This window comes from Mesoplodon densirostris, chromosome 1 (genome assembly GCF_025265405.1).
Source record: "Mesoplodon densirostris isolate mMesDen1 chromosome 1, mMesDen1 primary haplotype, whole genome shotgun sequence".
Lineage (NCBI taxonomy): Eukaryota > Metazoa > Chordata > Mammalia > Artiodactyla > Ziphiidae > Mesoplodon > Mesoplodon densirostris.
In genome coordinates this window covers 20,890,336-20,913,585 of record NC_082661.1, presented here as the reverse complement: position 1 = coordinate 20,913,585, position 23,250 = coordinate 20,890,336, and the positions used below count along the sequence as shown (strand labels likewise).

The 23,250-nt window shown below is 40.0% G+C and overlaps 1 protein-coding gene and 1 long non-coding RNA gene across 2 annotated transcripts in view; one reads left to right on the top strand and one right to left on the bottom strand.

Moving 5' to 3' along the window:
- Positions 1-1,163: 1,163 nt before the first annotated feature.
- On the bottom strand, positions 1,164-21,501 carry LOC132490983 (uncharacterized). Its single transcript, XR_009532624.1, has 5 exons — positions 21,258-21,501; positions 20,263-20,372; positions 13,085-13,194; positions 10,528-10,708; positions 1,164-2,174 (listed from the first exon to the last, which is right to left on the bottom strand). It is a non-coding gene; the product is annotated as an uncharacterized LOC132490983 (long non-coding RNA).
- Positions 21,115-23,250, top strand: part of ADD3 (adducin 3) — a 126,081-nt gene continuing 123,945 nt past the window's right edge. The window contains exon 1 of the mRNA XM_060099797.1: positions 21,115-21,462. The gene's annotated coding sequence lies outside the window, so the exon portion shown is untranslated. The remainder of the gene's footprint in view (positions 21,463-23,250) is intronic.

The window sequence follows — 23,250 nt, the reverse complement described above, 5'->3', positions numbered from 1 at the left end:
AGGAATAGGGTCCTTGCAGATGTAATTAGTTAAGGTGAGGTCATACGAGAGTAAGGTGGGTGCCAATATGACTAGTGTTTTTATAAAAAGAGGAAATCTGGAAACAGGCACACACCCAGGTAGAATACCATGTGAACATGAAGGCAGAGATCTACAAGCCAAGGAATACCAGAGATTGCCAGAAGCTAGCGGAAAGGCAGAGAACAGCTTCTTCCTCAAAGCCCCAAAAAGGAACTAACCCTGCCAATACCTTGATCGTGGACTTGTAGTTCCCAGAACCATGAGACACTAGATTTCTATTGTTTTAATAGAAACCAATAAGAAGTAAAAAATAAAAATAAAAGCCTTGGCATGAGCTTCCCTAATGGTATCATTTCTCCTTTCCTTGATTCTTTTGCCTCTTAGCTCCTTCTGCTTTTTTTCAACTCTCTTCTCTCCTGTTTCCCTGTCCTTGGAACTTTTACTTACTCCATGCATCATGGAGTGTTTAAAAAAAGGCTTTACTTTTATGAAATTTATTAACTTGTTTCCTTTTATTATGAAAGTAATACATAGTCACATTTTAAAATTTACTTTCACATAATTTATAAAGAAAATAAAGTGGAAAAAAAGAGATCTCTCTCTTCATTCCCACCTGAGCAGAGTTTCACATCACTTCCCCAGAGGTAATCTTTGTTAAGGTTGGGTAGCTCTCCAGAATTTTTGGTGCCTATACATGCATGCATATATGATTTATGCATTTGTTTTTTAAAAGAGAAAATGTAATCAAATAATGTATGCTGTTCTACACTTGTTTTTCTTCAACTAACAATATATCCTGAATAGCCTTCCGTATCAGTATATATAACTATGCCTCTTTCTGTACGGATGTTCCTTAAGTTATTCAACCAATTCACCAATAAAGAATATTTAGATTATTTTCAGTTTAGTGTTATTGTAGTCAGCACTGAAATGAACATTCTTGTGTTTGTATCTTTGAGCACCTATTTCAGTATATCTACAGGATTATCAATTCTGCACCCAATTTACAATGTGGAGGCGGGGTGTGGTATTCCCCACACCACCAAGCAATTCTTTGACACCAACTGAGTGTCCTACAATTCAACTCAATTCTGACACCATCTACCCTAGAGATAGCATCAAATTCTACAGGTTAAGGGCTCAGGTTTCCACTTCAGACACCAATCACAATTCCAGATGCTTCTGACCTGTGCTTCTGACTGACCACTATAGATCCAAAGTTCCAATGACTCCCTCCTTGGGTTCAATTCATTTGCTAAAGCAGCTCACAGAACTCAAAGAAACATTTTACTTACTAGATTACTGGTTTATTATAAAAGGTACAACTCAGGAACAGCCAGACAGAAGAGATGCACAGGGCAAGGTATGGGGAAAGGGCACAGAGATTCCGTGCTCTCTGAGAGTGCCACTCTCCCCGAAACTGCACATATTCACCAAACAGGAAGCCCTCTGAACCCCATCCTTTTTGAGTTTTTAGGGAGGCTTCATTACAGAGGAATGAAGATCATTGTCCATTGGTGATTAAGCTCAAGGTGGGGAAAGGGAAGGGGCTGTGACTAAAAGTTCCAACCCTCTAATCACGTGGTTTGCTCCTCTGGCAACCACACTCCATCCTTAGGTGTGATACACAAGTCACCTCATTAACAGAACAAAAGACATCTTTATCTCTCTCATCACTTAGGAAATTCCAAGAGTTTTAGGAGCTGTGTGCCAGAAATGGGACGTAGACCAAATATATGTTTCTTATTATAAATCACAAGATCACGAGGATAAATTCCTACAAGTAGAATTACTGGGTCAGAGGGGATATGCATTTTACACTTCCATAAATGTTCTCCATGGACTTTAGCATCAGACAAAGCTGGGACTGAATCTGTGCTCTGTCACTAACTGTGTTACTTCAAACAAGTTATTTTATTCATTCTCAACCTCAACTTCCATGGCTATAAAATGGATATAATTTAGGGCTTCCCTGGTGGCGCAGTGGTTGAGAGTCCGCCTGCCGATGCAGGGGACACGGATTCGTGCCCCGGTCCGGGAAGATCCCACATGCCACGGAGCGGCTGGGCCCGTAAGCCATGGCCGCTGTGCCTGCGCATCCGGAGTCTGTGCTCCGCAACGGGAGAGGCCACAACAGTGAGAGACCCGCGTACCTAAAAAAAAAAAAAAAAAAAAAAAAAAAAAAGGATATAATTTAAAGTCTATCTCAGAGTTGTTCATGGATGAAACAATATGTTTGGTTCATATGGTTAGCAGTTAGTTCACATATACTCATCCCATTCTCTCTCCTTTATTGTCTCTCTCCTAACTCCTCCACGGGTTTTTGCAAAGATCTCATTTCATTTCATGTCAAGAAATAGAACATCTGATATATGCAAGATTTGACAAATGCTAAGGGGACTCTAAGTTTTGTTTGTTTGTTTGTTTGTTTGTTTGTTTTAAGGCACAGTCCTTTTTGGAGCTTACAATATTATACGAGAAAAACAACTCTCAGCTGCTAGTATGTGGTAAGCTCTTACTTAATATTGTTGGAATGAATGAGTAAAGGAAGAGAGGAATGTTATTGAGTGAGTAACAACACCCAATCTGGAACTGAGTTCAGTGGAGGTCCTAGTATCCTAGAGTGCAGCATGGAGTTGGGAGTGATGGAGATGAGGCTTCTTAAAACTTTTCCTCTGAATTCCATGTAATGAATGCAAAGGGGAGCATTGGGCCTGAAGGTCAAAGCATTTTTTTTTTTAAAGCAGAGGCAATGCTTTATTTACTTTTTTTTTTTTTTTTTTTTGGCTGTGTCGGGTCTTAGTTGCAGCGCACCGGCTTCTCTCTAGCTGTGGCACACAGGCTCCAGAGTGTGTGGGCTCTGTAGTTGCGGCAGGCAGGCTCTCTAGTTGTGGCACATGGGCTTGGTTGCCCAGAGGCATGTGGGATCTTAGTTCCCCGACCAGGGATCGAACCGGTGTCCCCTGCATTGCAAGACAGGTTCTCAACCACTGGACTACCAGGGAAGTCCCTGGTCAAAGCAATTTGGCTAGAAAATTATTTGAAGTCTTGTGTTTTATCTTGACACTTCACATAAAATTTGTATTCTACTCCATAACATATTGTTTGCTTTCATATACATGGCATCCTTCTCCTCAACCCTGGAGACACTCCAGCAAGATGTACCATATTTATCAGATGACTCAGGTTCCTCCTGACATGTTGTCAGGAGTGTGCATACTTGAGTTTGAGAAGCATAACAATTAGATGCTCTCACTTCATGCTTCATCAACTATCTCCCCATCTCTCTACCCTACATACCCATCCCATACCCTCATCAGCCTCATTTCTCCCAAATTTCTGCTGAAATTCTCCCCTAACCCTGCTGTATCTTCAATCCTGATTTTGTTTTTCTAACTAATCTAAATTTTATGTTGAAACTCCACTACTCAAAAAATATTTAAGAAAAATAGCTCAACTGCAAAAGTCCTCCAATATCATTTGAGGTCATTAAAGTCTCACGGGACAGGCTTCATTTATCTACATTGCTTTGGCTTTTGGTCTGTCTCATCCTTGTCATCTAGGACAATAGACTCTTAGAGGAATGTAGCTTGTTTCATTTAAATCTTGACAAACACCCAAACTAATGTTGTGGTCAATTAATGTTGATCTAGTTCTGAGCTCTTTCCTCTGTGTTTGAAGGACACTGTAAATGGCACATATGTTTTGAATTGTTTCTCCAGAGCTCAGGGTGACTCTGATCTGTCCGCCTCTTCTCCGTTCCCACTGCCTGCGCCCTGGGTCAAGCCCTCATCATCTCTCACCTCGATTATTGCTCTAGCTCCCTGCATGGAACTTCTTTCTTATCTTTCCACCCCACCCTCCTCCAAGCTGCTAGAGTGATTTTTCTAACACAGAGGCCAGCCCAAGCCATTCTCCTGCTTTAAACTTAGGTGGCAATGATCCATAACTACATACAATGACATCATGTTTCACTTATCAACATGAGTGAAAGAGCCGGACACAAAAGAGTACATATGTTAAATAAAGCACAAAACCCAGCAAAACCAATCTATGGTGTTAGAAGTCACAATAGTGGCCAACAGGTATGTGAAAAGGTGTTCAACATCACTAATCTTGAGGGAAATGCAAATCAAAAGCACAATGAGATATCACCTCACACCTGTTAGGATGGCTATTTCTTTAAAAAGCCCCAAAAGATAAGTATTGGTGAGGATGTGGAGATAAGAGAACCTTAATACACTATTGGTGGGAACGTAAATGGGTGCAGACACTATGGAAAACAGTATGGCGCTTCCTCAGAATGTTAAAAATAGAATTATTATATGACACTGCAATCCCACTTTTGGGTATTTATCCAAAGGAATTGAAATCAGGATCCCAAAGAGTTCCTGCACTCCCATGTTCATTTTGTAGCATTATTCTCTATAGCTAAGATAGGGAAACAACCTAAGTGTCTGTCGACAGATGAATGGATAAAGAAAGCGTGATACATACACACAATGAAATATTACCAACCTTTAAAAAAAAAAAAAGGAAATCTTGCCTCTTGTGACAACATGGATAGACCTGGAGAACATTAGCTAAACCAAATAAGCCAGACACAGAAAGATAAATACTGCATGATCTCACTTATATATGGAAGCTAAAATTGTGAAGCTCATAGAAGCATAGAGTAGAATGGTAATTGCTAGGGAAAGGTGAAATGGGGAGGTGATAGTCAAAGGGTACAAAGTTTCAGTTCTGCAAGACGAAATAAGTTCTAGAAATCTACTATATAATATAGTTCTTATAGTTAACAACACTGTATTGTACACTTGAAATTTGCTAAGAGAGTGTCTTATGTTAAACTTTCTTACAACACACACAATGATAATTATAATAAAGGGGGTGGGAAGAAGATTTGGGAGGTGATGGATATGCTTATGGCTTTGATGGTGGTGATGGATTCATGGTGTATATTTATCTCCAAACTCATTGAGCTGTATACATTAAATATGTATAGCTTTTTACATGTCATCAGACCTCAATAAAGTGAGGAGCAATTGTTGGGATTGGTAGGGATCGTGAAAGGGGCTTTTGGGATGTTGTTAATGTCCTGTCTCATGATTGGGGTGCTAGTAAAACAGATGTGTTCAGTTTGTGAAAATCTATCAAGCTGTATACTTATGTTTTAGGTGCACTTCTCTATGTCTTTTCCTTCAACAAAAAGTAAAAACAAACAGCCAGCATTGGTTGCTTCCCCTTAGCATGATACACAGTCTTTCATGTATCTCCCACTTGTCCCCCTCCTCCCCCATCCCCAATTATCTTCCCCAGGATCCAACCACACCAGATGACTCAATGTTCTCCAAACAGCATGCTTCCTATATTTTTCCTGATGCTGCTCCCTCTGACTGGAAGCCCTTTAGTTGAAAGTCGACTTATCCTTTGAGGTTCCATTCAGATATCACCTCCTCCATGAGATTCCTTTCTGACCACACTTGGCAAAACCAATGGTTCCCTTCTCTGTGTTTTCACAGTACTTTGTAATTCCTTTCCTACAGCTGCAGTGACCATACTTTCAATGTACAAATACAGGATTCTTGGTTTCAAAAGTATGAATTATACTTAAGAGATCAATGGAATACTGGGATCAGGAAAAGCCTAGAATGTCTAGGGTGTGTATGAAACCTCGTATTACAGTAATTTCTCTGGATTTGTGTCTCCACCTAGACCAGAGGTTCTTAATCTTTTCTGTGCCATGAATCCCCTTGGTAGACTGGTGAAGCCTATGGACCCCTCTTTTTAAAGTAAATGTTTACCAAAGTACAGCAACTATAAATAAATGCTATAGATGGATAGCTCAATTCATTTGTGTAAAGTGAACACATTGACATTGCTAACATCTGGATCAATAAATAATACAAAAGTCCCATACCCATTCCAGCCACCACCCCACAAACGGGTAAACACTATATTGATGTCTAACTCCAGAGATTAGTTAGCCTGTTTTTAAACTTCTTATGAATTGAATCATGCAGTATGTTCCATTTTACATCTGGCTTCTTTTTCTCAATCTATGTTTGTGAGATTCACCCATGTTGCTGAATGTAGCAATTGTTCATTCAGTCTCATTGCTGGGTGGTATTTCATTGTATGAATATACCACCACTGATTTATCCATTCTTCTATTGATGAAGATGTAGTTTTGTTCTGTTTTTCATTGTGATTAATAGTGCTTTTATGGACATCCTCATACATTTACCTTGTCCTTATATATGGTAAATGTATGTTATGTATGCAATTCAAAACAATGTTTTTAAATGCATAAAATACAATACATAGGACCACAAAATAAATAAACTAATATATAGTTTTCAAATTATAAAATTTTAGATATAGCTATGTATATGCTTCTTTATTAACACAATTCCCAGAGCCAGCAGTGGGTCTAATAACTATTATAATTTTGAAGTAATGATGCACTAAATAAAATTTCAAATTTTCTGCAAAACTACAATGTGCTATGACAATGTCTGTGATTTTTGTGGGTGACAAAGTCACACATATTGTGAACTCCTCTGTGATTTGTTGTATAAATTCATAATTAAAAGAATGTTAACTTTCAGTTAAGAGGTTAGTGAAAACTAGATATGTGATTTTTTTTTCCCATCCATGTTCAGGAAGTCCTGAATTCACCTCTGATCTAAACTTAACCCTCTTAAAAGCAAGGATCATATCCTAATCATATTAAAAATACAGAATCTGACACAAAACTTGGCACACCATAGGTGCTTAATAAATATTTTTTTAAAGGACAGTAGTAAAATTTGGTTGTGTGTATAATATGTGCCAGGTACTGTGCTAGGCTCTTTAAATGCTCTTCTAAAAATCCTCACAACAATCTTTTGATAACTACCCCTATTTTACAGATGAGGAATGGAGGCTTGGATAGTTATGTAATTTGACAAAATTCTATAACCAGTGTCAGGCCAGGAATTCAAACCCAAGTATTTCTGACTCCAAAGCTGCCAGCTGACTGCTAACTACAATATTTTACTGCTGACAATTGAATGAAGAGATATATGAATAACTGAATGAACAAATTGATGACTAACCAATCACACACACCCTCTAATTCCCTAACCTTTACAACTAGTGGAATAGTTTCAAGATGCAACCAGCTGGAGTTAGTGATGAAGTCTGGTTTAGTGAAGAGTATTTTTTGTGTGTGAAGCAATTTGGTCCTTTGGGAAAAAACTCAAACCTAAGTGCTCATTAACATCGTTCTTTAATCAACTGAACTCCCATCTAGCAAATGGTAGGTGACGGATGTTTCCAGTGCTGAACTTGAGAAGGCGAGCTCCTGGGCCACAGAGCTTTATTCATAGTGACCAGCACTTAAGCCCAAGTGCACACATCAGGTTGTGGAAAGTTATGTGATGACCAAATCTCACTTCCTTTCAAGGAAAACACTTGCACTCTAGTTAAAATTTTGGCCTTCTCTGAGGTCCAAAGGAAGCAGTGGAAAAGTATGAAGAAACCCTGGGATGTCAGGGGTTCCAGATTCCTCCCTTGACTTGAGGATTTGGATAGGAGGGTATATTTCTAGGGAGTTAAACAATATGATTTTTCAATTCTGAGACTCTTTTCATCCAAAAGAAACAGATTAACTTTATCCATTTCCCTTGAAAAGGTATTCTCCGAGTGAGGACTCCTGAAACTTAGGAAAACGTAACTAAGAGCTTAAATATATGTTTCTGCATTTAGCTATTCTCATGTCATTGTTTTTCAAAATGATACAAATAATATTTACACATGTAAAAACATTCAAATATATACCATTTAAAATAAAAAATCAAAGTGTCCCTCACCCTCCTAATCCCACTTTTCAGAAGTAAATACCTACTGTTAACATTAACCATTTCATGTACATTCTAAACCTTTTTCTAAAACATATAACATATATTTATACCTATTTGCACATGGAAATATATGTACATTCACATATGTATGTATGTATATATACAAATATGACATTACTCTCAGCATGTTATTCTACAACCTACTTTTTTCCTTTAACAATATATCATGGGCATCATGCCAGGTTAGTATATCAAGGTCAAAATCATACTTCATCAGTGCTGCATAGTATTGTTATATGGATCCATTAAAATTGATTTTACTGTTCTCCTATTTAAAGATTTAGATTGTTGTTTCTTTTGTTTGCTATTGGCAACCACATGGCAGTGAATATCCTTGTAATTATCTCATTCAAATGCTCATACAAGGATTTCTGTAGGGTAGTGTCTTTTAAGTGGATTTACTTAATCGAAGAGTCATATGTTTTAATTTTTGACAGTTATGACCAAATTTAAGAGGACACACTTTGATGCTTCTGCTCCTAAGGAGACTCTCTATGAGATTTTGACTGACTGTGGGATCCACAGCTCTGGGTTAACTCACAGAATTCCTTTCACCCCAGTAAAGTGAACATGCTCTCTATATTGCCACAATCTCTCCTCCCAGTGCACATTTTAGCAACTATGCTTTGTTTCAGAAGCAAATGATTTCTTTACAGCAAAACTCAGAAGCCGCTCATGTTTCAGAGTGAAGATTAAACTCCACCTCTACTGTGGATTTTTTTCCTAAATGGTTAGCATACACTCACCTACAATTTCATTAAGTCTGCATTCAAGCTCCTTTCTCCTTTTCTAATTGTACAAGGAAGAGAAGATTTATTGGGAAGAGAAATGCATTGAAACATATAGGAAGTAGTTATTTAGTTAGGACTGGAACAAGAGGAAAAGCTAACAAATTTCAGAACAAACCATTGTAACAAGGACATGCCATAAACTCCTCAGGCCTCAATAGATATTGATTTTATTATATTCTAAGAAGAAGAATCCTCTTAATGGTCTTTTTATTAGGCACTCTCTATGTGAAGGCATTTTACATAAATTATTTCTAATTGTCCCAACAAATTTGCAGGGTGGGTTGAAATTTCTCCATTAGACAGATAAGGAAACTGAGCCTCATAGAACTGATGCAATGGTCAAGATTTCACAGCTAGGTAAGTGCTTGAGTTGGGATCCAGACTCAGGCTCATCTGATTCTCTTTCCACTGTGTTGTATTATCTGTGTTGCCATCCAAGTTGCCAACTCAGAACTTCATAGGAAAGAACCATGGCCAATGAATGGAGGTCCTGACGTACCTCCTGAGGTACACAGAACTTAGCTCAGTTTAAGGAGAATAAAGAGATTATGAGTGCCCTTTCATGGGAGGTTGGGTGATTGGTTTTCTGTCAAAAATACTGTAGACAGAATTCTTGCAGTGGATCAGAGACTGGATGAAATGACCTCTGAGTCCATTTCCAAGTCTACAAATGTATAATTTGATTCCCACACCCATTTCACAGATCAGAAAACAGAAGCTGAGAATCCTTAAGTAACATGCTCAAATTCACAACTAACTAGTGTGGAACCCAAGCATCATGGTGACTCTTCCACTGACCTTTCCATTGAACACACATACTTCCATGACTGTAGCCTTTCTAGCACTTAGCTACATAATTTTGAATCCCTTTTACAGACATATTTTGTTGTATTGCACTTTGCTGATACTGCATTTTTTTTTACAAATAGAAGGTTTGTGGCAACCCTGCATCGAGCAAGCCTATTGATGACATTTTTCCAACAATATTTGTTCATTTATGTCTCTGTGTCACATTTTGGTAATTCTCACAATATTTCAAGCTTTTTCATTATCATTATATATGTGATAGTGATGTGTGATCAGGGATCTCTGATGTTACTATTGCAAAAAGATTACTACTGACTGAAGGCTCAGATGATAGTTGGCATTTTTTTAGCAATAAAGTATTTTTAAATTAAGGTATGTACCTTTTTTTAGACATAATGCTATTGCACACTTAATAGACTGGGGTATAATGTAAACACACTTTTATATGCACTGGGAAACCAAAAAATTCACGTGACTTTCTTTATTGTGATATTAGCTTTATCTTGGTGGTCTGGAACAGAAGTCGCGATATCTCTGAGATATGTCTGCACTCCTTTGTTTGTGCCTTTAGCTAACCTAGGTTCCACCTTGATACCCCACAACAAATACATGATTAGAGGCAGGGACTCATGTCTTTGTTTTGTCCTCCCATCTCTTCCTTTTTTCCCCTCCTCCTGTCTCTTCTAAGAGCAAAGGCACCAAGGGCAGGACCATTTGGTGTCACCCTACATTCTCCCTCTTTTTTTTTTAACGCCTTGGATTCCTAATCCATAATAAGAGTATTAATGTTGTATGTAAAGAAAGTAATGGCATGAGAGAAGAGGAGCTGGCATACTCCCAGAAAAAACAAAAGCCAAGCCCAACTTGAGGTACTAGAGGTACATCCTGTAAAAACTCTGGCAGTCTTTTAGACAGCAGTCAGGACTGGATCAATTCTACAACTCATTGCAAGGAAAAGAAAAAGAAAAAAGACTAAGAAGAGTCTTCAAGAAACTACCCACCTTCTGGGCTGAAGCATGCTGTGCGATGGCCAGACTGCAGGGAGACCGGCTCAGAAAATCTACGCTGTATCTGCAGAGCCTCTGAATGTTCGAGAATAAGTTGTTGAATGTATGTGTCACCCTCACTCTGTACCCAGGTGAGTACAGATGCAAGTCCCAGGCTGGTCTCTCAATTATCTCTCTGGCAAAGAAGTAAAAACCACCTATCAGAAAAAGAACCCACTTTTCTGTGAGAAATCACCACCCATTCCTCCATCCCAAATCCACTGTAACAACTTATAAACCCTTCAACAGAATCTGAAAATCAAAGGCCTTGCTCATGCATTTGGAGACTTGACTTGGTTTAGATCTCTAAATTCTTACTATTTTACTTACTGTAAAATCTGGGTAAGTAAATTTCTGTCAAGGCTGCTGGAAAGGCTCACCATTTAGTTAACAATTAATATCCAAGTAATTTGGCATCTGGAAAGCCTAATTATTTTGGTTACCTGGTTCACATAGTTTTCAAAATGTAGTTTTAAACATTCAAAGTGAGGATTAGAAGGGCCTCAAGTACAGGTGGAAGGAAAGACCAGGTGTTAGTTCACTAATTGGCTAAGCAGTGTTGGGAGGTGGTAAGAGAAGGGGCTGAGAACCCAGATTTTGTAGTCATTTTACTGCCTGGATTTAAAACCCAAGCTCTGCCGTTTACCAGCTCTTTGACCTTGGGCAAATTAATTAATTTCTCAGTGTCTCAGTTCCCTTGTTTGTAACAGGAATAATAGGATAATACCTCATGGGGCTGTTGTAAAGATTACATGAGATACCTATATTATAAAGCACTTTGAATAGTACCTGGAATATAGTAGGTGTTCAGCAAATGCTTGTAATGCTATTTTATGCTTTAATAATGAGAGTGGTGATCCACCCCTCTCCTCTGAGAGGAAAATGACCATGCAGACTCTGTACAGATTTATAGCCAAATATTGTTATGGCTAGTTTTCACAAATAGCAACCACTGTTAAAAATTAAAATGTTTAAATTAATGAGACTGTTTTTTACATTTGATCTCCACTTACACTGCATATAATCTGCAAGTGATTAGATTTCATTTTTATTACTCCTGTTAAACTATAACGTGCTCCTTATCCTCCGTGGATGTGGTTCACACTCAGCAAGCACGCTCTTGACTTTGTTCAGCATCCTGTCTGTTGTGGCTTAATCCCAGCAATCACTAAGAATGAGGGTGTGAGAAACTTGTTCAAAAACATATTGCTTACAACACAAAAATTATTAATTTCTTAAGAGTCTTAAAGAGTTATAGGTCTTTTTTTGTTTTGTTTTTGTTTTTTTGTTTGTTTTTTGTTTTTTTTTGCGGTGTGTGTGCCTTTCACTGTTGTGGCCTCTCCCGTTGCGGAGCACAGGCTCCGGACACGCAGGCTCAGCGGCCATGGCTCACTGGCCCAGCCGCTCCGCGGCATGTGGGATCTTCCCAGACCCGGACACGAACCCGTGTCCCCTGCATCGGCAGGTGGACTCTCAACCACTGTGCCACCAGGGAAGCCCTATAGGTCTTTTTTGAAATGGGGGGAGGGGAGAGGTCAACGAATGACTAGGATTTAACAGAAATGATTAAAAGGACAGGACGTTCTTTTTTCCCCCTAGGGGCCACAGAAGGAAATGAGAACTAAATTTAATATTATGAGTTCTCATGTTCATAAATTGATGTGTTAGGTTTATGTGTCCCAGTAATTATGCCCTGCTTTGGAAAGGCTTACTCTGAAAGTTTAGTCTGAAGATAGAAATTCAGAAGCTGGGAGAGCTGAGTAGGAACTATGAAATAAAAGTGTTGAGAGTTTCCAGCAAGCTATTTATCTCATGTGTAAATTCAGGGCAAATTTGTAAAGTGGGATTTATGTGTCATGTCCTAGCCATCCTTTTCTTTCCTACCTCAGTGGTGGAACCAATGTCAAGCCACGGAGCCCTTTCACTCTCATCTGCCTGTTCAGTCTCTGCTATAAGACATTTACACTTTAATGAAAATTTAGGTCAATGTATTACTGCTTTCAGGAAGGGTTTGTTTTGAAAGTTTTACCTTGAATGACAGATTGCAAGGTTTTTAATTGCTGTGTCATAGATTATATTGCAAGCAACTGAGACCAGTCTAATTAACTTAGGCAAAAGGAATTTATTGGAAGAATAAGGCTCACGGCTCATAAAATTGAAGGTAAAGCTGAAGAATCAGGTCTTGTAAAGGACAGGAGCCAAGTCAAGCAAGAGCTTTGCAGCAGCATCTAATCCACATTCTCCTCAGGGACCTCATTCAAAATGAACTCTCATCTCCTTAAGTTTTTGTGTCATTCTATTCAATATTTAAATGCTTGGGAGAGAACATCTGGTTGGTCCAGCTTGAGGCCAACCCCTTGCTTAGGGAAAGGGAAGGGTCCCACTGTAAGAATGGGATGAAAAAAGGTTCCACAAAGGAATACTGAGGCACTCTTAGCGGAAAAGGGAACAGATGCTGTGCTGACAAAAACATACATTTACTATAATCACCAAGTAAAGGCATTTCACATACCTGTCGATGGGTGTGGGACACACTTTGAAGATGTGGAAGAAGAGGAGGATTGTCTCCACACTCAGGTAGCCATTTTTCTTCACATGAAGGAGCCTCGTACGAGACCCTTTCTAATGAGAGCACATAAGTCAAATGAGATGGGAGGGACCCCAGGATTCTTTCAATGGTTTTCTCTCAAAAGCTTTAAAATGAACACCTTATGATTTAACTGCACTTGAGAATACCATTGAATTCTTAAAGCCATACTTTTCAGTCTTTTGGGATGGTGCTGAAATGTGGTTTCTAAAGTAAATATTTGAATGAATACTAATGTACCTCAACCACTGGTTTAGATTGTAGATCACTGCCCATCTCCTGTCCTAACTAAATATGCAGTTTCCTGAGTACAATCCCAGACCCACTAAAGCCGAGTTCTGGTGGGGAGGGCTTCAGGCAGGGGCTGATACTGAATATTTAATAAGCTTCCCAGGTGGTTCTGATATATATTTGAGAACCACTGAACGGGACTCAACAAACCCCACTAGCTGTTGAGCACATACTCTGCACTGGTCAGTGTTCTGGCCTCTAAGGATCCAACAATGAATAAGATAACCAAAGTTCCTGCTCTTTCAAAGATTCTTACAGGGAGGAAATTAATGATAAACAAATAGAAAAAATAAACAAGATAATTTTAGAGTGGAACAAGCATTCTGAAGAAAGAGGGTGATCTTAAGCCAAACATGACCAAACAGAAGTGTTCACTTTTACCTGTCATGCTCTTTCTTCTCAAGTCTTCCATGTCTTAGATAATGGTGCCCTCTCCACCCAGATGCTCAGGCCAAAGGCCTAGAGGTCATTCTGGGTTGATTTCTCTCTTTCCTTCCCTTTCCTTACCCACCACATGAATCCATTCTCAAGTCATGTCAGCTCTACTCACAAAACGTGCCCCAAGTCCATTCACTTCTCCTCATCTCCACAGCCATCCCTGCAAAAGAGACCCCATTTCCTATTGCATGGATGGCTTTGATAACTGCCTAACTGGCCTCCCAGCCCCTAACCACTTCCGTCTTGAGCCCATTCTCCACACAGCAGCCAGAGCAAAATTCCAAAAATGTAAATGAGACCCTATCCCTCCTTAGCTTAAAACTTCCCCAAAGTCAAACTCTCACCCTGATTGCCCAGAACTACATGATCCAGCCCAGCACCCCCCCACCTCCGGCACTCTGGCCACCTCTGGGGTGTTTTGTCCCTTGCACACAGTGTTCAACCACCATTCCCTTCTCTCAGTCTCCCAGACATACCAAGATTATTCTGCCTCATGACCTTTGAACTTGCTTTTCTCTCCAGCTGACAAGTTCAGGTCATTTGGGTCTCAGCTCAATTGTCATCTCCTCAAAGAGGGCTTCTTCATCCTTCCTAACTAGTCATTGTCAATGGTATGTTTTCCTTTCTTTATAGTCCTTAGCATCTGAAATAATCTGACTTGTCAACTTGTTTACATGTTAACATCTGTGTTTTCTCAGTACAATAAAGCTTCATGAGTACAAGGATTTTTGTCTGCTTTATTCACGGTTCTATCCCTAGCACCTGGTGGCTGGCACATAATAGGAGTTCAAAAAATGCTATTGCCTCAATGAATGAAAAGAAGTGAGTGTATTAATGGAAAGTAACTCGAGATGGGGCTACTTAAACAGGCTATCCATAAAGGAAGGTTGAGTTTTCAGGGTCATGTTTGGGGACTACATGTATTCTAACTTTGCCCCACACAAACTTCTCACTCCAGGCAGACAGGTTTACTTGATGTCCTGCCAACATTCTTTACACTTTCCTGTATGCCCAGTGAAGAGACCCAAGTCGTGCTTCACCATGAGCATGGCCTGAGCAGAGTGCTGGGGGACCTGTCTCAGGAATCTCACACACATACCTTTGCTCCTGCCACCTCTGTCATCAAAGGCCCTTCTCCTCCATCTTTTCCCTGTCACAGTTCTGCCCTTCATACTCCCTGTTTTCTCCAGCAGGAATTGATCTCTCTCTTCCCTGACTCCTTTTGGATTCTTTGAGTACACTATTTACCTTGACTCTGGAATACGTATCAAATATGTGCCTTGGGCAAGTTATTTAACCTCTCTGAGCCTCAGTTTCCTCATTTAAAAAATATGGTTAATGGTACTAATTTAGCAGGATTGATAAGATGATGAAATATATATATACATATAAAACACCAAGCACAATACTTGGCACAGGATCACTCATTAAATGGTAGCTATAACAATTATTATTTCTAATAAAACTATAATAATTATGACAATGATTATTGAAATAGAAAATAATATTATGGATAATAATTGATAATAATATAATATTGGTAATAATATTTTTAATAAAATTTATTGCTTGTTTACTATTTGCTAGGAGCTTCACATTTATTAGCTCATATGTAGTGATTTTGCAATCTGGTTGCTTCATGCATTTGTGTCTTATTTTCTAGCTGGGTGTTTAGGGTATAGGCTAGCTATGTCTCAAGGTTTTGTTGCTGTGGTTTTTTTTTTAATAATCCTCTAAGTGCCAAACTGTGCATAGTTCATTGCAAGTGCTCAAGAACTATTTGTTGCAAATGATAAGATTATCCATAGCTCTGAAATTTAGTGACTTGCATTATGTCAGAACATAAGCTGATCTAGAAAATCTGGAAAATTTAAAATTTGGGGTTAGATATGTCATCTGCTTAAATAGTATGCCGGTGAAAGGTCTGCCGTACATCTATTCAATACTTTTGAACACCTACTCTGTGCCATACTCTGTTACAGGCAACTGGCAAAGGCTTCTAAGATAGGCAAATGATGGCATTCAATTGTCTGTATTTCTGGCAGGTTTATAAACTCCATTTTTGCAGTTGCTTTTTCCTTCTAAGAGACTGGCTCCTATGTTGGAATCTAAGCCACTTAGAGAATATTCAGAACATACGGCATTAGAAACAGGCTCTGGAGCCAGAATGCCTGGGTTTGAATCCCTGCTCTGCTAATTCTTTGCTCTGAGATTCTGGGCATGTTACTTATCCTCTACAAGCTTCAGCTCCTTTAACCAAAGATAATAATAGTCCCTATGTTTAAGGATTATTCTGGGTATGAAATGAAATAATGAGTATAAAGTATTTAGCACTGGCATACCATAAGTACTCAGAATATTAGCTCTCATGAAACTACTAGTTTGTATTCCTCTACCAAGCATACTAAAACACTGGACAAGAAGAAACCACCTGGAAACTCATTTTTGAACAAGGAGAGAAGGAATGAACATATACTTAAGCTCCATTACGGGCCAGGCTCTAGAGTAGAAGCTCTCCATATGTTATGATTGACATGTTGTGTGACATAATCCTCACAACAACACGGTTGAACAGGAATTATTTTATTGATAAGGATACTAGGACCTAGACAGATTAAAATTTTTGCCCAAGTTTACACTAGAAAGGGTGGAGCCAGTGTTAGTCCTTCTCTGAATCCTTCTCACATAATAAAAAAGGAGCCACCTATGTTTCTCTCAACCTGTCTCTGAGACTCTACACACAGTACATAGTTTTTGTAGGATAGCAGTACTCAAATTTGGTGCACATGAGGATCACCTGGAATGCTTGGAAAAAACCCTCAATCTACAGCCACATCCTAAAAGATTCTAATTCAAGGATAGGGTCCAGGAACCAGAATTTCAGGAAACACTCCAAGTGATTTTGTTGCAGGTAGCTCCTGATCACATTCTAGAAATAGTGTCATAAGGATTAAAACACCCAGTTATAGATTATGTAATATATATTAAAGATTAGCAGCTGAAATTTTAAGGCATGAGATGATAAGATATAGGTAAATGATGTATTTTAGGTTTAACATAGCAATTGCATACTTTGTATTCATTTTACATTTCTCTCCACAGAAACTGGTAAGTTGATTTTTTGTGAGTTTTTATCTTACCTATGTGTGGGCCTCTCATTTGGAGTATCTTATTTATAGCAATTGTTTATTAGTTGTTTGTGTATTAGCAGTTATTTATTTAGCCATGATGATTTTAAAAGACTCACCAAATGGAAAATGAATAAATGACAAGAAATACTTTTAGGACACAAAAGGAGGACTCCGAGGGTGATAGTTTATAAATGTTACAGAAATTTATCAGGCCTGATTACTTAAACAGTTGTATAAGAACCTGTCAGGCATTTAACTGAGGTAATTCCTTTAAAATAAACTATATAGGTCACATAGTGCTAACAAAATATGTTGATGAATCCTTGAGTGTCACCCTGATTATATCTCCTTGGGGAGTGGAGAACTCATTAGCGTGAGTTCCATGTTAGTCCTTCCTGTTCTGTTCCCCAACTACTTTCCAGACTCGTTCGACACAAAAGGGTGATCAAAACGTATGTAGCATGGCCAAGTTTCAAAATGAATGGTTCATCTAACCCCACTGATTGAATACATGACATTAGGAAGTATTAAAAGGCTGTTGTGCTTCACTGAGTTTACTTTTCGGTCCGAGAGCTTTAAAAAGGTACATTTGAGGGAAAAGGATGGAAGAGGGATCTCTATATAAATTCTTAGCTCTTCATATTGCAGATGTTATTCCCGACCCAAGGGGAAAGCCTCAAAGCTGAGAAGTTGTTAAATTGGGAGCAGCAGGGTGCATGCGTGTGTGTGTGCGGGCGTGTGTGTGTGTGTGTGTGTGTGTGTGTGCATGCACGCACACACACAGGGAGAGAGATTAACCTGTTTGCTTTCCGAACCAGTAAGTAGTAAAACAGGTTGTTTAGGGTAAAGTCCCTTGAACTAGATAGTTGATTTTAAATACATCTGCCTATAATAATATCTTCTATTTACAAAGTACTTTGAAAAGTTCAAAGCATTTTTTCCTTTATTATCATTTGAACTTCATAACCACCCTATGAAGTAGGGACAGCAGGTATTATAAGACACCACGGCCACTTAAAAGATGGCTAAACTGAGGCACAAGCATGTCGAGAAACTTGTTCGAGGTCACATAACCAGTTGGTTTCCCAACTAGAACTAGAGCACCGGAATTTTGAAATTTAATCCAGTGCTTTCTTGGCAGAGAGACTGTCCCACTACTGCTTGATCTACCCAGAGTTCACGTGGAGATATGTGGCTACAATTTAATTGGAGAATACAAATCAGGCATGCCTAAAGAGCTCTCCAGAAAAGAATTTATTTCTCTTAGGTCATGACTGTGTTAGAAAAAGGAAGTAGAGGATGGAGTCAGTTGTTTTAGACAATCCAAATTACAAACAAACAAAAACACTTTGTAATCAGTTTCTGGATATTTTGGGAGCTATTCATTTCATTAATTTGCGTATTCATTTTTTAAAGTATCTATTAAGTGCCTTTATATAAGAGACTGTGCTCAGTACTTTGGGGAAGATACAAAGAAATGCATTTAATTTTGAGGGGTTGCTTTGAATTATACAAATAACAGCCATTTTATTCATTGTCCATTACCACCTGGTAGATGAAATGAAATGCCTTCCTTGCAGAAGAGCAAGATAAAAACAGATGAAGAAACTGGGCAACTAATTTCCTTCAATTCTCTCCCTATAGGAGGCCTTTATATTTATTTATTTAATAATTTTATTTATTTTTTGGCTGCATTGGCTCTTTGCTGCTGCTCGTGGGCTTTCTCTAGTTGTGGAGAGCAGGGGCTACTCTTCGCTGCGGTGTGTGGGTTTCCCATTGTGGCGGCTTCTCTTGTTGAGGAGCATGGGCTCTAGGCACACGGGCTTCAGTAGTTGTGGCACATGGGCTCAGTAGTTGTGGCTCTCTGGCTCTAGAGCGCAGGCTCAGTAGTTGTGGCTCACGGGCTTAGTTGCTCCGTGGCATGTGGGATCTTCCCAGACCAGGGCTCGAACCCATGTTCCCTTCATTGGCAGGCGGATTCTTAACTACTGCACCACCAGGGAAGTCCCTAGGAGGCTTTTTTAAAGAAAAAACGTTGGTGACAAATTGTCTTGCCAGGTATACAAAACACTAATTTTGCTATGTCATCTAATCTAAGGTAATGCCCCTTTGAAACTAGGGAGAATGGGCTTAGGTTAGTGCCAGGTTCCTTATCAGAAATACCAAATCAGGATTTAAGGAAAAATGTTAGAATCTAGCCCCAAAAGCAACTTCCAAAAAGCATCTCTGAAGGCCAGAATTAAATCTCTACAGTACTTTCCCCTGCCTGGCTCCAAAATGAACTTTTCCTTTTGGCAGGTATGCTTGAGGATGTAGACTAAAGGGAACAGAGGCACCAATGGGTGCAAGGAAACAAGTGCAAGGCCCTGTCATTTGTGTGGAAGATAAGTAAGAGTTTGCAAATAATTGTTGTGAGTTTCCTTAGAGGTCACTTAAAAAAAATTCCCCTGGACAAATTTCTTTACTTTCTAGCATAAACATCTCCAAGCCTGAAGGCAAAACTTGTGTTAATATTTACACACATTATAAGCACTTGTTTGATATATCTCTTTAGTTTATACTACATGTACACAAACAGTGTCACTGAGTGAAACTACTTTTTTGTTGCTGTGACAGGTCTTGCTCAGCGCCCAGTGTGGGTGTGTGAAACAGTGTATATGGTTATACGTGCTGTTTATTTGACTTGTGTGTATGGGAAGAGTGGAGACTGAGTTAACTTCCCTGTGTCCCCATTTTGCTTCTCTGGGTTTCCATTTTTTCCACTTGTGAAATTACAGGGCTGGAGTCGGTGAGCTCTAAATTCTGTTCCAACTCTACCACCCAATGATGCACCAGTTTTTTTAACTATGTTCTCATCGCTATTAAACATACATTTTGTGCTCCAGCCAAGTCAGTATCCTTAGCAATACTGTAGGGTCCTGCTTCAGGAAAACTTGTCATAGTTGGGTACAAAATCATAAGTCAGATGAAACTGTTTTTTCACTTTACAAAAACGATGATTTGCAAAATAATTTTGGAATGGTGGTAAATAACAAACTCTGGCTGCACATTTAAAATAAAAATTTATTTTTAATCCAAGTTTTCAGGAAAAGTAGTGTAGACCGAAAGATACATGCATTAAATCACACACAAAAAAGTTTAAATCTCATAAAATCATAGTCTATTGGAATGCTAAAGGAAAATTTCAATCCAACATCCTCAAATCACAAAATAGGGAACTATGGAACAAAAGAGTTTACTTACTTGCTCAAGATCACACAGGTAGTTAACAAAGGCTGTGCAAAAAAATCAATTGCAGAATATTTTCCATATTTTTCTCTATTCATATTTTGGGACCACACCTCCTCATTTACCTATGAAGAAAAAAATCACAGATGTTGAGTGCTTAAATTGAGGAATATTGTCTAAAATAAAATTTAAAGTTATAATGCAGACTCTCAATTTCCTCATATGTGGACACATCACATTCTAATAGTGTAAACAGTAAATTTGCATGCATTTAAAGTTATCTACTTATGAGCTCCTTAATTTTGCTGAACTTTGAATTGCCACTGAAATAGTACCCTGCTATTATATTCTTAAATGATTTTAAATTTTTTGTTTTTTTCTATAAATAATATTGTGATTTTTATAAGTACAAAGTGGTATCTGTCAATAATACATTTTCTTTTTAAAAAAAATTGAAGTATAGTTGATTTACAATAATATATTTTCCAATACTGACATTCATTGAAATTCCAGATATGCTTATAAGTATTAGTAAGACTGGACTCTGTTGTTCCCAATCATGTAAATCAGTTTTATTTTATGTATTATTCTTTTCACATTCTTGTATTAAATACTAAATAACCTCCCTTTATATAGTTATCATTGTAGTGCAATGATTGGAAATTAAATATTAACACAAAATACTATTCAGTTTCAAGGCACATGGCTTTATTTTTGCCATGGACCCCAGTGTTTGAAGTTAGCAGGGCTCTTTAAAACTAATGCTTCTAGCATTTCATTGACTCACACTAAATTGGTCCCTCGATCACCCAGTTAATTTTAACCTTGACCTCCTACAGCTGTACTGCCTTACTCAGTCCAAAAAAACTCCCTGCTTCCACCCTTTCTGCCTTTTATGAAGCAATAGTGGAGAGGAAAAACAAAACCCATTCCTTTAAGAAAGATTCCACCTCCTCTCTCATAAGCAAGTGCCTAATGGTAATTGTGGAGTCTCTACCAAAGTCACTCACTTTACTACTCAGCGTTGGGAGAAGCTGCTGCCGCCACTGCTGCTGCTGCCACCGCCGCTGCTGCTGCCGCCGCCGCTGCTGCTGTTGCCGCCGCCACCGCCGGTCTGAGGCTGCAGTGGGTTTCCGTGCAGCACTGCAGAATCCACACCTAGAAGATACACACGTCTACTACCCTGGACACAGGAAAGCCTTGGATCCTCAGTGGGTAAGCAAATCTTTTATCCATTTTGTCCAGAAAAACTGTGGGAAAGGGAGTGATCATGGAAAGGATTGCTCATCAGACATGCTTAAAATGGACTATGTTAATTTGTCTTCCTTTGAGCGGGGTCTAGATTTGTGACTGGCAAATGTCCTGTACAGTGGAGACTATTGTCTGATATGTACCCCTAACACATTTTTGGGGGGCTATTCATAAAAAGGCTAACCTTGATGCGTGCCAAGCTTTTTTCATTTTTTGCTTTTTAAATGCAAGAAAACATCTAGCCACTCCCAGTATCTCTCTCAAATACCGCAGATATTTTAAAACGCCACATAAAATGACAGGCCGAGCGTTTTCTAAATATTTTCTTCCCAAAGCCAGGAAGCCTTACCCACGATCCTTTAGGGGTATTTAAAAACCATAAGGCATGGTTAGATTTTGAGCATATGGGAGATGGTGGTAGACTAAAATTTCTGTAGCTTCAGTCCAGTGGGGAGAGAAAACGAGGATAAATGAATCACAGTTTGTGTCAAGCCAAGATTCATTTCCCACACTTCGTATGTGGGAAGAGGAAACTACATTTTAATTAGCACATTTTTAGGGAAGAGGGAGGGAATGAAGATGAGGGGGATGGCATGAAGTATTTGAGGGGGAAGAAGAGAGTCTGCAGAAGAGGAAGGAAATGAAGGGGACTGTCGCCAGTACCTTGGAAACGCAGGGAGATAAGCGTGGGGAATGAAGTTTGTTGTTGTGTGTTAGGGTGGGGTTGACCCAAGGGACCATGAATAACCGGAATGCCGCTCGCTCGGAGGGTGTGCTTGGTAGTGGATTCGTGACTGTGGAGGACGTGTATGCGGGAGGGATGCAAGTCGTGGGTGGTAGAGAAAGGTGTGCGTTGCTGGGAGGTCTATTTCTAGAGTAGGTCGTGTCTGGGCGGCCGGGGTGGGCGGCCCAGCGTCACCTGTGGATGGATCCACATCCCTGCCACTGAGTGCAAAGTTTACCCGGCCCCGAATTCATTTTGAAGGCTGTCGGTGCCTTGACTTCACCTCCAAGAGATCAGCTCTCATAAGGTCTCAAGGCCAGGGGCCAACGTCGGGGTGAAAACCCTCGACGGATGCAAGTGGAGCTCACGGAGAGAGCCCTTGCCCGGCCTCTCAGTGGAGGTGAGCAGGGGAAAGAGGCGCCCCCAAAGCCAACTGTGCTGAGAATACCCAGGCCCCTCCTACGGGGGGAGGCGTGCGGAGGTGGAACCTCAGCAGTGGCCTCCCGCTGAAGACCCAGCAGCCGGTGTGGGCGGCTGAAGCTGACTCTGAAAGCTGTGTCTCAGCCTCGGGAGCTGGGGTGGGGGTGGGGGGTGGCTCGCTCAGGTTAGGGAGGGCGGCACCGCGGAGTCTCCCCTCCTCCCGCTTGTAGTCTGGTTTCCGTCGGGGTCGTTTACTCCTCCGACCCTCAGGGGACGCCGCTAATCGAAGCTGCCTAGCGGGGAGGACGTTGAAGAGATGCTAGGCAGCTGCCCCACACCAGGCCCTCCCAGAGGCCAGGCCAGTAGGGGCCCGGGTCCGCGGCTTCAGAGACAGGGTGAGGGAGGTAGGGAGGGGGCCGTAGGGGGCGGGACCAAAGCTTTGGAGGGGCGCGAGGGGCCGCGCGGGGCCGCGCGGGGCGGGGCCTTGAGGAGGCGGGGCCAGGAACACCCTGTGATTCTGAAGGGCGGGGCCATGAGCATTCGGGGGCTGCGAGGGGCGGGCTTGTGGGGGTGGAGCCAGGGGAGCCTGGGGGCCTAAGGGCGGGGCC